The sequence below is a fragment of the Protopterus annectens genome, chromosome 9.part0, assembly GCF_019279795.1.
Source record: "Protopterus annectens isolate FY-2018-M chromosome 9.part0, PAN1.0, whole genome shotgun sequence".
NCBI lineage: Eukaryota > Metazoa > Chordata > Ceratodontiformes > Protopteridae > Protopterus > Protopterus annectens.
Window position 1 is genome coordinate 1,544,580,041 of NC_056743.1, and position 24,485 is coordinate 1,544,604,525.

Here is a 24,485-nt window from a genome sequence, read left to right on the forward strand (position 1 = left end):
GAATTAAAAAAAAAATGGAACCCCAGCTAACTGTGGAATGTTTAGGAACTACTTTTAAGACTAACTTCCTACTATTAAGTGATAACCTGGAAACATTTCAACCCCCCCCAAACCCTGAGAACACTTCTGCATATAAGAAATTGCTGAATGCATCCCTAACTACCTTCTAAATAGCATGAAACATGACCAATCAGGACCTCTGGAATCACTATTTAATGTAGCCTCCAAACAGGATTTATGTCTCATGATTCACGAATGGAGAATGGCAACCATTATCTCTCTACATTAAGATGGGCCATCTATAGACTCTGGAAACTACAGATCCATAAGTCTCACTAGTCTCCTATGCAAATTAATGGAAAGAATTATCCTGGAAGTGATCAGTAATGACATAGGAAACCTCTGGACACTAGACCCATCCCAGTTTGGTTTCATCAAGGGTAGGTCATGCCTCCTCAACCTGGTATACTTCTTTGAGAAGGTCACCAAAGCAATGGACAAAGGAAGTTGGAATTGAGGCGTCCACTTCTACAGCAAGGTGAGTCACTATCAGAGTCCCTCAGCTATCCTGGAACCACTCATTTTTGACATTTATTGCTCTTAAATCAAGGCCATTGTCAGTGTCCTCTGCCTGGCCAATATGCTGGTGATTGCAAAATAGGACCAGTTATAGAATCACCCACCAACACTAAAGTTCTCCAAGAAGGGTTGACACAGACAAATGACTGGTGTCACAGTCATGAACTAAAATTAAATGCCAAGAAATGAATAATAACATCCTTTGGGAAGTCAGCCACCCCTAATAACTGTCAAATTGACAACACACACCTAAGAGTCACCCCAGTAGTCAGGGAAGTCTTGGGGACACATGTAGACAGTAATATAGCATTTGACCATCATGTGTCTATGGCAGTGAGGAAATCATTCTGTGTTTGCAACTTATAAATAAAGGTATAGCATCTAGATCCAAGGTGGTCACTGTTGCACTGTATTCGGCATTCATCAGACCTGTCATTAAGTACAACCCCTCCTTTGGAATGTATCTAACCAGGTGAATCCAATAATTGGAATATCTACAGAGGTTCCTTACTAAAAGAATACAGGGCATAAATAATATGTCCTGTGCAAACCACCTTAAGCCCTATCCCTGTATCCTGTTTCCTACAGGCTGTTGAGGGGAGATCTATGCCTGGCATGCAAAGCATCACCAGACCACACTTTGATGCAGCTCTTGCATGTCTTCAAAACAAATAGCACTAGAATTACCCATTCTAAAGACATAAACCTTGCCAGTGATACAAATAGGACTTGCTGGAGACAGAGGAATGTATCCCAAAGAGTACCCCTTCTTTGGCACAGGCTTCCTACCCATGTGAAGCTGATTTCCTCCCTAACCTAATTCAAGTGCAACTTGGACTATTGAATGGGGAATAAGCAAATCATCCCTGGTTTAGCATCCATGTCTCTAATGGACAAAGGCAGCCTGTAAACGGTCATCTCCCAGGCCTCAACTTGTAAATGCTTCATCTTCCAAGTCCCTGCTTACACTTACCAAGGATACCATAACTTGTGAGGGATTTGGGATGCATAACTAGGCTTAAAAAGGCCCCAGATGTCATTAGCTTAGTACATACCTACAAACCTATAAACCCATGTGAGATTTTAACTCACCCAACTATTTCATCAATTGCCTTCTGCTTCATTTATGAGTATTTTCAGATCTACTTAATACTCTCCTCCCTCAACTCTGTACCACTATTACTATACTTAGATGCTTCTACATTAAGTATACTAGTCAATATATTGAAATGATTGCTTATAGGTTCATAGATGTGTACTAGGCTAATTGCTTATAGGTTCATAGGTGTGTACTAGGCTAATGGCCCTGGAGCCTTTACAAGCCTAGCCCATAGAAGTGCCCTGGCATTGTACTGCCCAACATCACTTCCCATTGCCTCTATCAAGTAGAGCCACTGGAGTGATCTCTGGGGAGAACGTTCTATTTCCCATCCACTCATCAAGATTTCTCTTGAAGATGGCCAGAGAGGTGCTCTGCTTGACATGTATGGGAAGTCTATTCCAGAGCATGGGCAGTCTCTGGGTTATGAACCTGTCCCTCCAGCATGTTCTGTTGATTGTGGTAATGAGGTTGAGGTCTCTGGAGCGTGTGGTGCAGAGGGACTGGGATTTCTTTAGATATAGCATTTCTAACAGAGCTGGATCAGACATGGCTTTGTAAGTCAAGCAGAGATTGCCTCTTAATAGACAATATGAGACAGGGAATCACTGGAGTTGTTTGAGTCTGTCTGTGTAGAACATGTGTTTAAGGCCTAGGATCCTCTTTGTGAGGTACTTTTGTGGTCTCTCCAGCTGTTGCAGGTGTCTAGTGAGGTACATGCCAAATGAGGCATTATACTCTTTTATTGGTCTAATAAGGGAAGAGTAGAGAGAGAGAGAAATGATGACCTCTTTCTTCCTGGATGCAAAACCCTTAGTAATGAGATTTGCCACATGGTTTCCTCCCCACAGGGTTGTCCATTTGGTGAAGTTCATCATCAATAATGTCTTCTTTCTGACCATTTACCTGACCTTTGTTTGCATGTTATGAGCCTTTTGCATAACTGAACACATTCAGTTGTGATTGTTTTTTTTACATTTTAAACATGAACAAACAAATAGATTAAAACAATGTGTCCCTGCTTGACAGAGGTACAGTAAACTAACCTTAAAAAGGCTACCTTCTGTGACCTACTATACAGAGGCACAGTCGACTAATCTAAAAGGCTGGCGAAAGCCAAACACACTCTGGCTAGGCTTATAAATGCCCTAGGGCAGATAGCCTAGTATCAACCTATGAACCTATGAACCTAAATACAGTTGTACTCAATAAACCAGTTCAGAGTGGTATACAACTTTACCTAAAATAATAAAGCTACAATAAATAATAAATGAACTGCTGAATCTATCTATATATCAATATATATAAATATATATATATATATTTGGTACTGCAGCTTAAGCCACTGAAAAAAATCTTAATACCAGCATGCGGTATCAGTCACCACTGTCTTTATTACATTCAAATACTACATACAGATAATAATAATATTAATAAGCACTAAACCTCAGAAACTCTTGTTATTTTAAGTTCCATAAAGCTCTGTAAAAAAGTAGTTTCTAGTTGCTTCAAATGCCAACAGTAACAATCATTTTTATTTTCACAATATGAAGGTCTCTCAAAAAACATCAAAAACATTCTTGTCAAGTTGAATTAATATTGTAAATTTGAGAAGCCAGGGATTCCAATTCATTACTTTTGAACAATTTCCTTACTTCTGTCACTGAACTTGCTAGTTAGTATAAATGTCTTTGAATTATTTTGAGTGCAACAGCAATTTCAGATTATCTTTAACACTGAAATGCCTAAAATGACAGTTCTGTGTTAAAAAAAATAACCATTCTCACAACTTGTTACTTAAGTCATTATAATTGTTTGCTTGCGAGCAATAATATTTAAATGAACTTATTGCATTCTGACAATCAACTGGTCCAAATTATGTGGTTGCAGAATTGAATAAAGGTAAGTAATACAATACCTTGTTAACTGGTAGCAAAGAAAGACAGAAAATGTAGCAGAAGGAAAAAACACAACTTTACAGTTTTGTTCAGTATTATTGACAGCGTCCACTAATTCTAAACTTCATTTGCCTAGCTCGATGCTCTTCAGTACTGAACCATGGCTCAGATGGGTCACATTCTCTTCCAAAACTGGAGATAGTAAATTCTCATAATCAGAAAAGCTTCAAAACCATGAAGCACAATATCACAGATTAAAGATCCACTACTTAACAGAGTAATGAACCTTGCCAAAATGTTATCAGATGCCAAAAACAACACAATCAGAAATATAATTTTGCCTTCCTCCTTTCTACTCAGTCATCATAAAATATCTCCACCAGAGCACAGGATATTTTTTTATTCCATCTGCTGAACACCTGCTCCGTGCTCCTCACTATGCATCCTAATTTCATCAATTCTTCAACATCTCTACCACCCAGAATAAAATTTGTAATCACGGGCACCCAATGAAAAGAGTAAGTCACACAATTCCTTGCTCTGTATTGCATTTCCAAAAACAGCTATGATTCCAAAAATTTGAAATATCCACAGTTTTACCAGATCATCTAACAAATGTAATTGATCGTTTGGATGTCTTTTCAGTGCTAAATGATATTCCTTTGAGATTTTTAATCCAGCAATCATTTCATACTTCATCTTCTGTTATAAATATGATGGTTTTGGTTCAGATCTATTAGACAGTCCTCTCTTTCCTCCACTTATTATTATGGTTAGAAGTTTCTGCATTTAGTCTAATATTTAACATAAAGGTATCATCTCAAGTCTGCTTCCATGCAGTTGTCTGTTTATCAAGTGCAACATCAGACACCCCCTCTTTCTGACCCTATTCTTGATTTTATTAATATCTTGTCAATCTTCTATATGACTTAACAAAGACATTTGTCATTGAGATGAACTCAAATGTACCTAGTGAAAAATAATGAAGAGCATATAATTGTAAACAACTTTACCCAAAGGATAAATAAAGCTATAATAACCGGACATTTGAATATTTGTTTCTTGTTTATTTTTGTTACACTCCATCTTAAGCTACAGTGGAAAATGGTAAAAATTAGTTAGAAGTACCAGTCACTAATGCTATCATCTTATCCAAATACTACACACACACACACACACACACACACACACACACACACACACACTCTGTACCTGTAAAGATCTTAGCAAACATTAGAAAATTCCTTAACATCTTTTAAGATTGCTACATGTCTCAATAAAAATCATTTACGTTGTGTCATACTCCTGGAGTACCAATTTGCTTTATTTTCATGACATTATTTTCTCTCAAAAAATGTCAAGAACAGTCTTTTAATGTTAAAACAAAGTAGTCAATTTGAGTGGCAAGAGTTTCCACCTCATTACTTTTACCCCATATTATCACTTCCTTTACTAATCTTTGTACTTAGTATACATTTACTTGAACTGCTTAAATACTTAAAATAGCAGTAATGATTTCTCTTTGGTAATTAAATGCTTATAATGGCAGCATAGTATTAAAAGCTGAACTTGTCCATAACTTGACTCAAGTCAATGATTGCCTTTTTGAAAACAATAATACCATACATTTACCTGACTGAACTCATTGTTATCTGTCAATCATCTTTGTTCACCTTATCTGGTTGTATAACAGACTCCAGTACCTTCTTAACTGCTAATGAAAAAAGGTAGAAAGAAAAACATCCAGTTTCACAGTTTTAATCAATTTTAGTTGATGTCGGATTTTTCCAAGTCTAAGCTTCTTTTTCTTAGTTCAGAGCTCTTTGAAAGTCCAAAATGCTCTTTCGTAACATACAGTGGCTTAAGGGAGTCACATCCTTTCCCAAGACTGTGAAATCTCTGTGGTTCATGCAGTCAGAAAAGTAACATATCACCATGAGCAGAGTAACATCAATCCCATATTTTCATCTTCTTTACAGAACAATGAACCTTGGCAAACTTTCCAGAAGATACACAGTTTATCACATGCATAAAAAACAAAATCATAAATATATTTAATTTTTCTTTCATCTAAGGCAATCAGAATTGCAATCTGTCATATTTTTTGTACACACTCAATAAAATGATACTATTGCTTCACAGAATATCCCCTTAATTACTCCATATGCTGAGCAGCTACTCTATATTCCTCATTCTGCACTCTACCTTCTGCAGTTTCTTACTATTGCCACTGCCCAAATTTAAATTCTTAGTCACAGTCTCCAAATCAAGAAGATCTTAAGATACTGTAGTTTCTGTTGGGTCATTCTCTCTTATTTTTTGAAACTCTGGTAGTACATTTATTAGGTAGTTTGTGTAGTGTGATGACGCATGTGATGACCGTGCCCTGGCCCAGCAATCAAGGAGCCTCAGTCCTCACCACTAACACCAAGGAGGTCGTCTCATAGAAGAGAAAAGGATAACTAATACACACAGTAAAGTAACATTTCCCTTAAGTGCACACAGAGAACACAGTCAGTCTGGGGCTGGTTGCTCCCTTGCTCACCAGGTCCCCAAAAAGACTCCCCATTGGCACAGCTGTAGGGTCCAGGTCTCAGCCTAACTGGGCAAGCTAAAACCTCCAGTACCCTCTCTGTCCAGCCAGTGCTTCGTGTCTCTCTTCCAAGTAGCTGACGCACCACACACACACTTTGAGATAAGTATTTATACAACTTCACAGACACTCCTGGGAAAGGCTGACACAGATTCTCCAACTGTGTCCCTTTACCCAGACTATACAGTAGTAATTCCTGCCACCACCCAGTTAATAATATCAGCTACTAAAAGGGTGTCCTATTATTACTGTGCAATACTAATATCCAATGGTAGTATGACTAACAGTCAAGGCTTACTCTAGAGTGGCCTATTACAATAACCTCTATAAATATGCAATGTACTCTAGAGCTTATCTCTACACAAATCAGCCACAGGTAGGAGGGTTTAAAAATATTTAATAATAAATAATTAAAACACAAGACAAAACTACTACACCACAGATATATGTAAGAGTTCAGAGATCACACAGGAACTTAAAATAATACAGTAGGACAGGTCTGATTTAAAAAAAATACCTAATTAATCTTTACTAGCGTTAACTATTCCTACAAGAAATTACAGTGCTAAAACTTACATGTGAGCACAAGGCAGAGTGTTGATAAGTTAGATGTCCAAAGTCAAAATGCTTTTCAGTCTCTTGTGAGAAATAGTATTTAAACATTACTAACAAACATGTCTCTAAGGCCCTCCCAAAATTACATCATTTTTGACACTTAGGTTTTCCCAGTATTCATATTGCATCCTCTTAACACCTGGTCTGAGTTCTCAGGCCACAAACTGCATTATTTAGCAATCTAACACCTCCTCAGAAACTTACAACAATACAAGGCATTTCACATCTACATTCTAGCAGAAATCAGAGCAATAAAGCACATTCCATATCTAAATTCTGGTCATAAACTTTAGCCTTAAAACAATGAGCGTGAAACCTTCATCCAGCCACCCTGGAGCCAAATTCTAACATGAAAGGGTACAACATGATTTACTGGGCCAGTAGAGTGCAATGTTGTCACATATTTTGCAGTTCCACATTTCACAATATTCTTTTACATTCAAGAAAACATGCCTGCATTTTACATTTATTTTGCAAATGCCAGAATTATATATCAAATTCTATTTGACTAGGCTGGCAACCTTTACCTATCTCTCCCCAATCATCATATCTCTTTCCCCTCGGGGAACTCAAGCAAGTTTTTCAAGTGCCCCTTGAGAAACATTGCTTGAGAGTGTCAGGTCTATCTTGGTGTACCTCACCCCATTCCCTGTCTTGACAGCCCATCTGCATTGGCATTGCTACTCCCACTGTGGTGCTGCACTGACATATCATATGCTTGCAACCCCAGACTCCATCTTAGCAACTTGGCATTTTGCTGACTGGCTCTGTTTAACCATGTTAGAGGGTTGTGATCTGTCATCACAGTGAATTTTCTTCCATACAGATAAGGCTGACATTTTTGTAGTGCCCACACTATGGCTAGACATTCCTTTTCTACCGCTGCATAGTATTCCTCCCTGGGTTGGAGCCTATAACTGAGATAAACCACTGGGTGCTCTTCTCCCTCTGAAGAAATCTGGCTAAGTACAGCCCCCACCCCATAGTTTGAAGCATCCACCAGCACAACAAAGTCTTTGCTGTAGTCTGGACTGGCTAACACAGGGGGTCCTCAAAAAGCTTCCTTAAGCTTCTGAAATGCCTGCTCACATGCTGGGGGCCACACTACCTTATTTGGCCTGTTCTTCCTTGTCAGGTCTGTGAGGGGAACAGCTATAGTACTATAATTGGGAACAAACTTTCTGTAGTACCCTGCTGTCCCCAAGAATGCCCTCACCTGCTTTTTGGTAACAGGTACAAGCCATGCCTGAATAGCTTCCACCTTGGCAGGTTCTGGCCTTATCGTACCACTCCCCACTCTATGTCCTAGGTAGGAGACCTCTGCCATATCCACCTGAAATTTGCTTGGCTTAATGGTCAACCCTGTCCTCTGTAGTCTGCCCAGCACCTCCCTGACAAGCTGAAAGTGCTCCTGCCAGGAATGGCTGTAGATAGCAATATCATCCACGTAAGCAAGGGCAAACCCTCCTGCTCCTGCTAAGATATGATCTACCAACCCCTGGAAAGTCGCTGGGGCATTCTTCATCCCAAAGAGCATCTTTGTGAACTCATACAAGCCAAAAGGAGTCACAAAGGCTGATTTCTCTCTAGCACTGGGAGTCAAGGGCACCTGCCAGTAACCCTTGGTAAGATCAATGGTTGTAAGCTATTTAGCCCCACCCAGCTGCTCTAGGGCCTCATCTGTCCTCTGCATGGGGTAAGCATCTGACTCTGACTATTTAATTTCCTATAATCTACACAGAACCTGGTGCTGCCATCCTTCTTTGGCACCAACACCACTGGTGAGGCCCAGGGACTGTTGGACTCTTGAAGCACCCCTAGTTCCAACATCTCCTGTACATCTTCCCTCAGAGTCTGTTTGACTTTCTCAGACACCCTATAAGGGGCCTGCTTGATAGGCCTTTGGGGTCCTGTATCCACCTGGTGCTGCATCAGGTGGGTGTTCCCTGGTTTCCCAGTGAACATGCCCCCAAACTCCTGCAACACTGCTCGGATTTCCCGAACCTGGGTAGGAGATAGCTGCTGGGACATTGTTACACCTTCCACCAAGGTGTCAGCCTAAGCCTCACTGAGGAGATCAGTCCCCAGATTTCCCTCAGACTCCTCCTGCAATCCACTGCAAATGCTCAGCAAATGGGCCTCCCTATCATGGTAAGGTTTCATCATGTTAACATGGTACAGTTTGTGCCCTTACCATCTGCCTAGTACTTCCACCATGTAGTTAACATCACTTACCTTTCTTAACACCTTGTAGGGTCCCTCCCAAGCTGCTTGCAGCTTGTCATGTCTGACAGGAGTGATAACCATCACCTCCTGCCCTACAGCATACTCTCTAGCTTGAGCATTCATGTCATACCATACCTTTTTCTATTGTTGGGCTTCTGCCAGGTTCTCCTAGGCCAGGCCTATGAGTTCCCTGAGCCTTGTCCTGAGGTTCAGAACATATGCCACAACAGACTCCTTGTGAGACTCACACTCAACTTCTCACTCATCTCAAATTAAATCTAGAGGACCCTCACCCTATGCCCATACAGCAACCAAAAGGTTGAAAAAACTGTGGATTCCTGGGGAACCTCTCTGTAAGCAAACAACAGATGGGGCAAATATTTGTCCCAATCTCTCTTAAACTGATCTGCAAATGCCCATAGCATGGACTTGATTGTAGAGTTTAACCGCTCAACAAGACCATTAGTCTGGGGATGATAGAGGGTGGTCTTCATGTGCTTCACCCCACAGGACTTCCACAGACAAGCCAGGAGGTCTGATATAAAATTGGCACCTCTGTCAGACAGTATTTCCTTTGGGAAACCTACCCTGCTGAAAATCTCTAGCAAAGCATTTGTCACCTTCTCTGCCTCAATGAAGGACAAAGCCACTGCCTCAGGGTATCGTGTAGCATAATATACAATCACTAGGATATACTTTTTCCCTGTGGAACTTGGGGTACTCAGAGGACCCACAATATCTATAGCTACCATCTGAAATGGCTCCTCAATCACAGACAAAGGCATCAAAGGAGCTCTCACCTTGTTTCCTGCCTTGCCTACCTTTTGGCACTGCTCACAGGTCCTGCAGTACCCTGTTACATCTCTGGAAATTCCAGGCGAATAGAAGTTTTGTATAATATACCTCTTTGTACGTTTTATGAGCACATGACTTGCAAAGGGAATATCATGGGCTATGGCTAGAAGCACCAGACAGTAAGCTCTAGGCACTACCAACTGCTGTACTCTTTCACCTTCTAGCCCTCCCTCAGGGATCCACTCTCTGTACAGTAACCCTTTGTTCCAGTATACAGATTCCCCCTTCCCTTGAGAATCAGGTGCCTCCCTAACTACCTGCCTCAGGCCTTGCAATGTAGGGTCTGAGAGCTGAACCTATCTCAAGTCTCTCCTTGTAACCCTTACCAGCTCCCCTTCCACAGGAAGTCTGGCATCCTCTGACAGCAGTGCCTCACTGTCAGCCTGGGTACTACTACTCACCTCTACCTTTGCAGTTACCCTGTCCAAGGGAACATCAGTACCCACAAGCAGCTGTGGCTCATATTCAGTCTCACTGCTACAGCATAGCTCACTCTCTGAAGTAACCACCACAGCAGTCCTGGCTGCAAGTATGCAGTCTGTCTGGGAATCCCCCAGGGTACCAGACCCAAATACTTGTCTCCAAGTCTCACTGCATGTAACTGGATAAGTACACAGTACTGCCTCATCCAAATCCTTCCCTCTCAGGACATCTGCAGGATGGTAGTTCCATACCCCTGTTGTCTTAAGACAACCCACTCTTGGCATTTTGTCTTTCCCACTCACTGGCTCCTTTACCTTTGGTTCCCCATCTTGTCTCCGTGGACATTTGTATGCCACATGGCCCCACAGGTTGCATTCAAAACATTTAACCCTAGGTCCTGGACCTGTCCCTGGACTAGTGGCTTCCCCTGCTACTGGCGGATTCTGTTGGGGCAGTCTGTGCTGCCCACCATGGGTTCCTTTAGTCCCATGAGCAGCACTGGGGGTCCCTTTCCTGTTCAGGGCTGCCCTGCTTGCTAGGTATAGGCCTCCTTTCCTCCCCAACTCCTCTGAAGTAGCACACTGTCTATCAGCTAACCAGATCCTCATGTCCTCAGGCAAAGTGCTAAGGGCTTGTTCCCTTACCAAAAGGTCTGCCAGCCCTTCAAAAGTGGTGACCTGTCATCCACTCACCCAGCTATGAAAATAAATGCTCAGTTCAGCAACATATTCACATACATTTTCATCTGCCTTGCGTCGATGCTCATGAAACTTTTTCCTATACATTTTAGGTGTTAGCTTTAAACATTCTCATAAATTTCTTTTTACAGCAGTATAATCAAAACAGTCAGTGTCATTCATTTTTGCTAAAGAAGTTACAGCTTTACCATGGAGTAAGGGGGTCAGGAACTGTACCCAGAGCCCTTGGTCAACTTCATACTGTTTACATACCCGCTCAAACAGATGAATGAAGCTATCATAATTATCCTCCTCTGTAAACTGTGGAGGAAATTTACTGACCTTTTGTGCTTCTGGGGTCTGGATACTCCCTTCCTCATTACCTCCATGACTCTGGCGAAGAGTCAGCATTTCCCTCTCATGCCTCCTCTGCTGTTCATTTTCCTCAGCTTGTAGACTCCTCATTTTCTCGGCTGATTTCAGTTCCATATGCCTGGCCTCCAACTCAAGTCTTGCTCTAGAGTGGCCTATTACAATAACCTCTATAAATATGCAATGTACTCTAGACCTTATCTCTACACAAATCAGCCACAGGTAGAAGGGTTTAAAAATATTTAATAATAAATAATTAAAACACAAGACAAAACTACTACACCACAGAGATGTCTAAGAGTTCAGAGATCACACAGAAACTTAAAATAATACAGTAGGACAGGTCTGATTTCAAAGAAAAATACCTAATTAATCTTTACTAGCTTTAACTATTCCTACAAGAAATCACAGTACTAAAACTTACATGTGAGCCAGAGTGCCTTCAAAGATTACTTTGCCTCTGTTTGTTCTTTGTTTCAGAAATGTGTTGAAACATCCTCTGAGATAAATTTTGAATATTTTTCTTTACTGACAAATGGATGTAGATATTGCAGAAGGCCATGTAACCAACTCCTGTAAATGAACATGAAGAAACTTACTTCCGCAATATCATTTTATGGTAATGGAGCATGTTTTAACAATTAATATTGTTTAAAAATGATAGCAACTGTAATTAACACACATAAATATCTGGTGTTTGCACTACATTATTTGGAACCCTTTCTGAATTATGCTGCAGCCATTTGATTCTTTTGGGTTTCTATTTTTCAAACCATGGCCTGGTTCTTAGTGGCATGGAAAGAGCATTATTCTCCAGAACAGTCTACCAAATGTCTAAAACAACTCTCTTAATGTCTCTAGAATTGAAGGAGAATGCCACCTCCAAGACAGTCTTCCAAATGTGTAAAAAAAATTTTGATGATTCCAGAACTGATGGAAAATTCAAAAGCTATCATCCCTGTGTATACTTCAGCTTCTACTTTCCTTTCCAGAAATGTGTACTTATCCTTTGTTGAGATAGTCAAGGGTCATTGCATTAATTTTCTAGGCCTAACTATTAGTTCAAGCTATTCATTGATGCAGCTAGGATCAAATCCTGTACAATGGAAATCCTTTTCCAAATATTGTTTTTACAAGAAATGATCAAAGTCTGAAGTTATCCAAAAATGATCATACTCCAATATTTTTGTCACATTTTTGTTACCATGTCTTAGATGCACACTAGAAACATAGTGTTGATTCAAGTAGGTTTCATTAAAAAGGTTTGTGTGCAGATGTGGGTCTGTAGGGACTTCGACTACCCAGAGATCAAGAAAATTGGCTCTGTCAGAGCTAATACAGAAAACAAACCACAGAGCAAGTTCTTGAGAGCTGCCTTCCTTAAAAAAAATCTTATATATATATATATATATATATATATATATATATATATATATATATATATATATATATATATATATATATATATATTTATATATATATATATATATATATATATATATATATATATATATATATATGTGTGTGTGCATGTGTGTATATATATATATATATATATATATATATATATATATATGTATATGTATATATATATATATATATATATATATATATATATATATATATATTTATTTATAAAAAAAAATTAAAGAACTTTTAGTTGTTGAAACAAAACAACACTCGTAGGCTAAACTTACGTTTAAGCACTTTCATCCTTTATTGATCATTAGGACTTCTTCAGAAATGATAATGTAGTAAAATAAATGGTACACCATTAAATCACTCTAATATAAAATGGAACTGACTATTCATTGGTTATTAGCAGTTATCAGCAGGAGACAAGGCCAATATCTACAAAGGAAAATAGCTGACCAATAAAAAAGAGGGAAATTACACCTCCAAATTCTGTTCTAGAATAGATACAGTTAAACAGACTGGAAAAACTAGCAGGAGACTTTCCAACAGAACCAAGGAACATTTAGCAGCCATAAGAAAAAAAGATAGCATCAACGCTCTCGGTAACTACTGTGCCAAATGCTCTAAATTCTCAGGATTTCTCTTTTTTATCTTGGAAAAACTTGACTTGTTTTTCGGAAACTGCAATGCCTTGCTTGAGTTGACAGAACTCAAGTGGCAACTTTTACTGGGTGCTGACTTCGCTCCGGGACTCAATGAAAGCATCAGTATTAAGTGTGCTTTGCGATGGCTATGTTAATCATTTGTATAAAGATCTTGTCATTTTATAGCAGTCTTGTGTCTTTTACATGTTTTTTAATACTTATGAATTTCATCTAAACACCAACGGCTCCATTTAACTGTATCTATTCTAGAACAGAATTTGGAGGTGTAATTTCCCTCTTTCTTATTAGTCAGCTATTTTCCTTTGTAGAGATTGGCCTTGTCTCCTGCTGATAACTGCTAATAACCAATGAATAGTCAGTTCCAATTTTTGAATGTTTATATTAGAGTGATTTAATGGTGTACCATTTATTTTACTACATTATCTTTTCTGAAGAAATCCTAATGATCAATAAAGGATGAAAGCGCTTAAGCATCAGTTCAGCCTATGAGTGTTTTTTTGTTTCTCCGTTAAACAACTAAAAGTTCTTTAGTCATAGTTTTATTTCTTTATCGAGCCTTTAGTCGGTCATTTGATATATATATATATATATATATATATATATATATATATATAAGGGTCTACTTTTACTCACCGAATGTATACTTCTTCAAAACAGAAATTGCCGACACCACTTCAAGGAAACACCATTCAGCCAAAATCAAGGACTATAAAACTGCTTTCCATGGGAAAGGAGCCACTTGGCTACCAGGGGAAAAAAGTCAACAGAAGGAAATTAAGCCCACCCAAGTGAGGACCTTCACCTTCATACCCCCCTAACTAAATATACGAACTCCGTGATTGCACTACATTTGCATAGAGGGCAAGGGTCACCCTGGTGGCCAAGTGGTTCATTTCCCAGTGAAAGCAGTTTGGTAGTCCATAGTGCTTTGGTTGAATGGTGTTTTGCTGAAGTTGAAGTGATGTTGGCAATTTCTGATTCAAAGAATTGCAATTGCAAATTCGGTAAGTAGAAATAGACCCATCTACATATACATATAGATATAGCTATATATATATATATATATATATATATATATATATATATATATATATATACACACGGGTTCATGTTACACCGTCGACAACTGACTACATCGACAACCAGCCCTGTATCACGAATTTAACGAAACCGCACAGCATCGAAACTTTAAATAACCGACACTTACTCCATCGACAACGCGCTACACCGACAGCGCGTATTACAGCTAACGGGTATTAACATATGTGAGGTAGGGGATGTATTTATAAACTTATGTCACTCAGTCTGACATTATAACTACATCCCCCACTCAACATATGTTAATACCCGTTAGCTGTAATACGCGCTGTTGGTGTAGCGCGTTGTCGATGGAGTAAGTGTCGGTTATTTAAAGTTTCGATGCTGTGCGGTTTCGTTAAATTCGTGATACAGGGCTGGTTGTCGATGTAGTCAGTTGTCGACGGTGTAACATGAACCCATATACACACACACACACACACACACGCACAATATTTCTCTCTCTCTATATATATATAAATATATATATATATATATATATATATATATATATATATTTGTGCATGCACGTGTGTGTGTGTAAAAAAAATATATATGCGCATATATATATATATATATATATATATGCATATATGATATAGATATATATATATATATATATATATATATATATATATATATATATATGGATTCACTTTATAATCTTGAAATACTGAAATGTTGAATTTCAGTATATCCAGACCATAAAGTCGAATCTTCAAGATACCGACAGCCCAAAACCGAGAAACTTAAAATCGCGAAAGTTCACCATACACCACACCACATATACACCACAACACCCAAACCACAAAAAAGAAAAAAATACACACGCAAGCATAACAACACACATATACAAACCTGTACTACAAATAAACAGGGGGGCCAAGCCCCCAACACCCCCGCTACTTATATATTCTAACTCTGAGATTGCACCAAACAGTAAAAGACAGCAAACTCACAACCAGGAATTTTACAGTCCCTTACACACACACACACACACACACACACACACACACACACACACACACACACACACACACACACACACTCACACACGTCACATACATATAAACACCACCACAGTCAACAGTTAAACACTCATACTTTTACCTGCCTACAGGGCCGGCCTTAGCTGAAACGGCGCCGTAGGCGAAGTACTGCTCTGGCGCCCCTTAAGCCCCACCCACACCATACTCAAGGAACACCTATATTTGAGCCACACCCACGGATAGGTCACTCCCACAAAATCCACTCCAGTTCTTTCAATGTTTAAATGCATGAAAAATCAGTCATACTGTAACAAACACCTTGTAATCTAAGGTGGTTGCATAGGGTGACCATCCCCATGACCCAGCACCAGGTGCATTAGCTGGAGCAGTCAAAGGTGGTTGCCGAGGGTGACCATCCCCATGACCCAGCACTAGGTGCATTGGCCAGAGCAGTCTAAGGTGGCTGCAGAGGCTACACATGCTGCACCACAGCTGAATCTGCAGAAATAAGAGACAAAACTAGGATTTCAATTTTACATGCTAGACAGTGACATACTATATGTACACCTCACCACCTGTTGGAGCTGTTCATGTAAACCTCCTTGTCACCTATGCTGCTGTACAATACAGTGGTCATTAGTCTCCCTCATCTCCCATTGGTGCTGCAGCTCAGGGTGATACTTGTGCAGGTCACTATATTGATGCTTTTTCACTGCTTACCAGAGCAGGTGATTCCAATGGCATCACTCACCGCCCTGGTAAGCTGATATCAAGCATCTGTTATCATATAATGGGCCATCACAATGACCCAGCAGGTTCTCCTGATAATCCATGTATAGTTTATACAGGAAAATGTTTGTCTCCTGGATGAAGCAGGCAGGAGTCCTGTTGAACCAAGCACCTGAAGAGGTCCTGTCCACTCGGCAAGTCAGAACAAGGAGAAAAAATGATAGTCCCATGTGCACAACAACATAGCATAGACAATATGCAGCATGAACATCCTGACAGCAAGGGTAAACTTTGAAAAGTATCTAACACATTGGCTCTATGGGCTTCCCAATGAATGTGTATGGGCATAGTGTGCACGTAACATACTAGTCTTGGAATGAGCATGGGCAGGTGTGGTAACACTGTTTGAGGTAACTAAAATAGAGTATAAAGAGATGAACAATGGTAGCCTCTATGGTGTATAAAGAGATGAACAGTGGTAGCCTCTATGGTATATATCTATCGCTCCACAACATTCAGTTTAGATACCTGGACTGAGTATTTCTGATGCCATTTGACTTGCTGATGTTCAGTAGGTCCATCTGTAACTTAACCCATTGCAGACTTGTGATGCCTCCAGGCATTTTTGAGTTACATGTTACTAATGCCTCTAGGTGTCTAACACTGGTTGTTCATATTTGCATTAATATTCCATAACCATGCTATAAACAGTGTAATAAAGTATTTTATCTTACAGCTTACGTGATGGCAAATACAATTGTATTTATGTTTCTCTCTGTCTAATACAGCTGAAGAGATACTGAATATTGGTTGTATACTATTTATTTGTATTGTAATTGTTTTCTAAATATATCAACATTCACATGACACAGACAGAACTACTAAACCTCATACAAAGGCACGCAGTTGAAGAAAATGCTGCTAGCAGCATGTGTCTTGTCTGAATGTTTTCTCATATACAGCAAGCTGCTTACATAACATTACAAAAAAGTTCATCCCTCCCATCTTTCAAAACTTAAGCTATGAAAGACTACCTAGTTAAAATCTGACTTTCTTCTTGCTCAGAACCTGGATAAACTACATCTCTACATGTGAACAAGTACCTTTTCAGTCCTTATACCTCCTTACTCTCCTTTCTTCACTTACTGCTATCAAGTTCTCTTCCCTAACTCTCTAAATATACCATAAGCCTGTTTTCCCCCTCACCTCACATTGCAATTCCTATTTGTATTAGACTAACTTTCCTTTAATTTCTCTACAAACTGTCAAAAATTTCTATATTAAATTGTCTAACTTGCAGTGATTCTTAACCAATGTATTTATAATTATTTAACCTGGAAATGTTTTCATTTTGCTGCTGAAGACTATTGCAAAACATTTTAAGAACAATAACTTTACAGTTTATAGCTTTTCTCCCCAGGCCTCCACTGATAATGGGCTATTACCCAAGTCAGACTTTCCCAGTGATCAAATGTCACTAAATAAATATTTTCTAAGAGATTTTTAGTTGCGCTAAATTAATTACTTAACATCAAGATTAGACAACTACAAAGTACTGCTCTCCAGAACAGAATATGGATTCTCCCATTACAGCACTGTGCCCTACTCAAAATCAGGCTTAAATTCTATCTGCTCAGAATAGAATTATTTCGTTCTTTCTCTTGTTAAGCAAGATAATAAAATGTAGTCGCTAGGACAATACTGCCCCTCAACACACTTACCTTCAAAATTCTGCATTAAAGATGATGTCCCTTTCTTTATAACAAGACAAAACATAAATCCCAGCTACTCCTTCAGGAATACAATTACTGAGGCCACATTTCACACTCACTATCTTGTGAAACAGCTGTTCTTCCAAAATTGCCACAACAAACAGCTGTTACAAAATGTCAAGAAATGGGTCCACTTCACATGACAATCACAAAACACTGAATTTCATTAGACTGAGACCACAATACCTAATTTTCAAAATACTGAAAACTCATTTGACTGAATCTCCTTATACTGAAAGCTTACAACCCTGAACTGCAAAATACTGAATTTTAAGCCATAGATGTGTTGTAGTGTTTCCAAATGTATAAAGTAATATGGTGGACATTTCATGTGCTCCCAGCAGTAGTGGCAGTGTGCACAGTACTGTAAGGTAAGTAAAAGGTATATGCCCTTTTCCCCACTGTAGTGCGATCCTGGAGTGTGTGTGTGTGTGTGTATGTGTGTATATGGGTCTACTACAGTAAACAGACAGTACACAACACTGACACCACAAGAACGAAACTGCAAAAACACGAAAGTTCACATGCCCGACAAACCACAATCCCACCAGTTAACAAAACAAAACGTTCGCTGTTCCACACAACACAAGCACACCAACAACCTAAAAACCTACACTACACCTTACACACAACTATCTATGCACTAACCTTAACCCAAACTCTAACCCTAAGGTCAGTCACTATCGCACATTTACCTTACCCGCACCCTAACTCACTTAATCTGCCCCTAACCCTCAAGTCCCTCACTATCGCACACTTACCTTACCCGCACCCTAGCCCTAAGTCCCTCACTATCGCACACTTACCTTACACGCACCCTAACCCTAAATCCCTCACTATTGCACACTTACCAAGTCGCGCTCACACGTTTCCCATGTCGGTGTTTTCGCTGTCGGGATTCCGAGTTGTTGGTTATCTGTTCCGTCGGTCTTCTGGCGTCAGTGATGTCATTGTCGATCTTCCGAGCTTTCGGTCTAATGTAGGGAACCTGTGTATAATATATATATATATATATATATATATATATATTGTTGGGGGGGTGTAGCCCCCCCCCCCCACATAATTTGGTTTTATATCGTCCAGTTTCTGTTAAGAGGGTAAGTAAGTATTTTTTAAACTTTGGAAAGAGTTAGTCATTGTTGTAAGTGTGCATTGTCTATGGCTTAAAACTCAGCATTTTGAAATTCAGGATTGTAAGCTTTCAGTATAATGAGATTCAGTCAAATGAGTTTTCAGTATTTTGAAAATTAGATATTGTGGTCTCAGTCAAATGAAATTCAGTATTTTGAGATTCAGTCATGTGAAGTGGGCCCCAAGAAATATATCAAGGCTAAAAATTTACCCAAAACAAAAATGGGTGCATAGGTGAGGGGGGCATAAGGAAGATGGCAGGAAGGATGATAAAAATTATTACTCTCTGTTTGTAGGTACACTACAGCACAGCACATGATACCTAAATTATGTTCATACTTCGCAACCTCAGGGCAAGAAATCTGGACAGAGCCTAAAATAATGTGGGAACAAAGGACCAAAAATATGGACAGATTTTAAATATTGCTCTTACAAACTTAGAAAGTTGCTAGACTAATAGGATTTGTGTTAAACACATTTTCTGAAGGGTATGACATCTGAAATTCAAATGTATAGCATTATTTAATGAGTTCAACCTTCAGTGATTTGCCAGAAAACCACAAACTTTAAGGAACAGACTAAAAAATCTAAACATTCTACAAAAATCTGGAGAGTTGAGAGCTATGATTGTGCTACTGTACCTTTTCTGAGTCTCAGCAAGCTGAACAGCCAACTTAGGAAGCTATTACTGCTTTATCTGCTAAACATGCTGGTAATTACATGAGCTGCACTTCTACCATACTCTTCAAAAATATACTTCTGGACAGCTTTAAGCAGGGGCTTTTACTTTACTTCATACACTTGGGGGAAATGCACCCTTGCTCTTGTAGAGTTTGTATAAATTCCAAATTAATGTTTCACTAAAAACATCAGTGATGCAGGTAGCATTAAGTCTAATATTTGGAAGTAAACACATCAGCTATCACACTTGGCTTTTGCGAATAAGGCTGTGGGTTCTATTTCCGTACCAGACATTTTGGGGTGCAGCATAAGGAGAGTACTCACTCTTGAGTCTATCATCCTTGGATGAGACGTTAAATTGGGGGCCCCATCTGCTTAAATTAGTGGTAGCTCATGTGGTTTATGGATGTAAAAGATTCCACGGCATCTACTGAAGAGGGGAAGTTTCTCGAAGACTTAAGCAAATTTCCCACTAGCAGTATAAACACTGCTCCACATGTATAAATGTACGTATACATCTTGTTTTCTGGTTTCACTTGTATAGTGGCTTTTGATTTACTCTCTATGTTAATTTTATGCTAAATGTCATTTTTTCACATCTTTTATATTGCTATATTTTTATATTGCTATAGTTGTTTTTTGCCCTGGGCCACCACTGAAAATGGGTTTCTTACCCAGACAGACTTTCCCGGTTAGCAAATGTCAAATAAATAAATTTCCTGCTAGTAGGCGTTAATAATGACAGGTTCACTTGGCAGCCACATCCAATATTTTTTAATTTGCTTTTTGCCACATGTCTGTTGACTATTAAGTCTCCCCCAACTGGAACTTAACCCATTCATTTTTTCCAGCATGGAGGTAAGAGTTAACCTGAGGGGCCATCATTCAGGTGGCAGTGAAGTTGGTTTCTGCCTCTACTTGCATCTGTTCCTTGTATTTGGTTTCTTTAAAAGTGTGCAGCACTTCCCTAAGAGTTGCCTTCTAAGTACATCCTCTTCTCAGGGACACACTTCCTCTTTGAAATCTACATTTTGTGCTGGAGTCTGACTTTTCCTCCCTTTGAAAATACAGCTATATCCGAATAAAGTTCATCTCCAGGAAACTTTTTTTCCTTGTGGCAATTACCTCTACCTGAAACATTTTAGAGTTGCAGGCCATCCAATATTGTGAAGTCATGACGTCGGGCTACACCAATTTCCGAAGTAGACTAAAGCTGCTGTTGGACTTGAACTAATTTGAGAGGATAAGTGAAGGTTTGGGGAAACCTGATGCCTGGAAGAGAGCTCTGGTAAATACCTAGATCCCCACAGAACATCTGAGATTACCACCTGATGTCATTGCACTAGCTGCTTCCCAGCCAGACACCATGACCAACTGCCAGGAGAATGTTGGCTACTGGCTGAACTCTGACATCATCCCTTGGGATGCCTCACTCCTTGACCCTAAGGATGAATTATGGAGTGGCTATTTTCCTATAGGTTTCAGGACACTTGTAATGAAAGGTCAAATCTGGGATAGTTGGCAAGGAGCTGTGGGAATATTTGAGACTGAACATGAGCAGGTTGTGAAAAAGGTGCAGCCAGACTTTATGCAGGGATGGGGGCTAGAGTTATCTGCTTTGTTTTCATAAGAAATGTGCGTCTTTGAGACCAAACCCACTAACCTTAACCAGTCCATTAACCTTCATGTTTCCTTCCAAACTATTCTGATAAAGGTTAATTTTGTATGTATAATATGGTTGTTCACAGGTAGCTTAAATTTTACTTTGAAATAGCCAGTTATATTAGAAAGGATTCTTAATTGTTTAGCTCCTTGAAAAATAGACTTTAGTTAAAATGTCAAACGTCACATTGTGAAAGTGTTTATCAGACTGCATCAAATGCTGGTTTGTGAAATATAATAAGCTTTTGCCCACTGAACACAGAGCTCTCCCTACCAGGTCAGTAGGGACCTTTCAAGCATTCTTCACAAATACATCCTTAGATGTTTGTGCAGCAATTATGTGGGCATGCCTGAGTTCTTTTGCAAGACACTGTTTGCTAGATGTCATCTGTATGTCCAGTTCATCCTTTAGAGTCCAGGTCCTTAGGCGTTTGACTACATAATATGCCATGCAAGATGACAAGCTTGGGACTTTGTCCTGCTGATTGCTGAAGCTGAAACTCCCTGTTTTTAATTTGAACGTTACACACTTGGTGTAGCACTAGCCTTGGATAAGCAGTTCTGTCTTCCTCAACACACCCATCCACCTTCCCCCTGCCCTGGTCCTGATCGAGTGTCAAAGTCTGTTTTGCTGTTAGCATGCTTCTTGAAGTTACAGTGGTTGTGAAGCCTACGTATACTTTCAGATGTTGCTGTCTCTTACCATGGCTAACCTAACAGCTTGTCCTCCCTCACTTAAGATTATGAGTAAGGAGACAGGTCCAGTAACCTGGGAAAGTTTTAGATGCTACAGTTTCCAATTTCTGCTGGCCTTAGTCCGACTGATTTCTGAATATGGAACTAAACTAATTGTGTAGATCTCTGCAGGTCTGTCTTTCTAGAAACTCATCTCTTTGTTCTGTGTTTCACTGCTTATTGCCTTTTTTGAAAGTTCTCTCTTTAATTCTGTCTCTCACTGCATACAAGTTTATAATTGATCATTACTACAAGTGGTGGAGCAGTTAGCATTGCTGCCTCACAGGAAGAGGCTCTCTGGTTCAATCCTTGGCTGGGGTACCTTCTGTGTGGAGTCTGCATGTCCTTCCTGTGGTCGCGTGGGTTTCATCTGGGTGCTCCGGTTTCCCCCCACATCCCAAAGACATGCTGTAGGTGGATTGGACACTCTAAATTGGCCCTAGGCATGAGTGTGTGCCTTCTATGGAAGGTTGGGTACTGGGCTGGCAACTCAACACCGTAAAACTCTACTGCCAATCATGAGTTGACAGGTGATGCGCTGTGGCAACCCCTAACTGGGAAAATCCAGAAAAAGAAGTATAAATGCCACCTCAGGTCTCTCCTAAAGAGAGGCCACTAGCCTAGTGGAACTAACCAGGTCAACAAAAGGGATGAATAAAAACAGATCCAGATTTCTATGACAACTTTACCTCACTTTGAAGTACAGTAAAATGAAACCCGATATGATATTCTGCAAGTAAAGGAAAACGTTAAAACACTGCAACATCACCTATACTTTGGAGAGCAAAAAGACAGATGCCTTTCTACAATATTGTTGCTAATAGATCAACAGCACGTATAAACAACTAATAAAACAAGATACTAACTGCTGATTTAGCTTACCTTCGGTTAATCCTTTATTTGATAAATTGAGTTGTCCACTCTTCCTCACTGTTTTAATGAGACCCTGTGGAATACCGGACTCTTCCTTTTAATTTCTAAACCCTGTCCTATCTACAATTTTCCCACCTCACCTAAATCTTGACATATTTTACTTCTTGTCTAAACCTCTAGCAAAAAAAAAAAAAAAAGAAAGGGTTAGAAGTCTAATTTCTATTCTACAGTAGTGAACCAAGCATTAAACTGTCATTCAATGTTAACTTTTACTGCTTTCAGATTTCCGCTCATCAAATAAACACACCAAACGAATATCCACCCTCAAATGTTATCATCCCGCCGGTATTTCTAAATGCAAGCCATTCCTCAAAACAACCTTAACTCTAGTCGTCATAATAAGGCGCCGGAACAAACAAGTGGCAACGAAGTTGTATGTACTAAAGTAGCAATTTCATTGATTGTTAGGAGTTGTTCATCGTGTGTGCACTTGTATTTATAGGATCAAAGCAGTTCAAGCAACTATTTAGATGGTTTTAAACTTTTTTATAGTAATTATATAAAATGCAAAGTTTGTAACTAAATCCCACCCTGAACAAATAGCGTGTGGTGCAAACTGATGTCTCGTCACTGTAAAGCTGACATTTAAGATTGTTACTCCATATCGTAGTTTTTGCTCTAGTGAACTGCATACAAATTGACGTCATTTAAGCAGTCAGTTTTCTTTCATAAATATTTCAACTCCCTCAAGTAACAGAAAGCAAATAGTGTTTTTAGCTTACTAACTTAACTAACCAGGTTGAAGGGTAGTCCACAAACTATTTTCAGCCATGGCATCAATAAAATTGACATACAGCTATTGTGTTAATATATCATACAGTATAGTGAGGGAAATTGAGTGTACGTAAAAAGGGGTATTGTATTGGACGTGCATATAGTACAGTCACTATTTTATGCCTTCCATATGTTTAAAACCAAAACAAGACAGTTACTATATGAACTTGTTTCACTGACCCTGTTGCTGTGAACCTTATTTTGAAGCGGGCCTCAAACTCAGCTCATACAAACAGAGCATTTTTGTGTTTGAATGTTAGCGTGCAATGCACGCATGGGTCCTATAGGTCTTACTGCTGTAAAAGTGGGGGGGCATGCTCCCTCCCCCTCGCTGTATGGTTCCGGCGCCCACACGTGGTTGGTGAATCGTGCTTTTAATTACAGAAGTGGGGGAGGGCGCAATGCTACAACTGAAAAGTGGAAAGAAGTAAAGTTTAAGTTAACTCAGTTTGCGCCCTTTATGATGCCGGCTTTTACGGCGCCCTAAGCGGTCGCCTAGTTCGCCTATGCCTTAGGCCAGCCGTGCATGCCTGCCCTAACCCACACGTACAACTTCTAAACACACTCACATACACTCAAACACT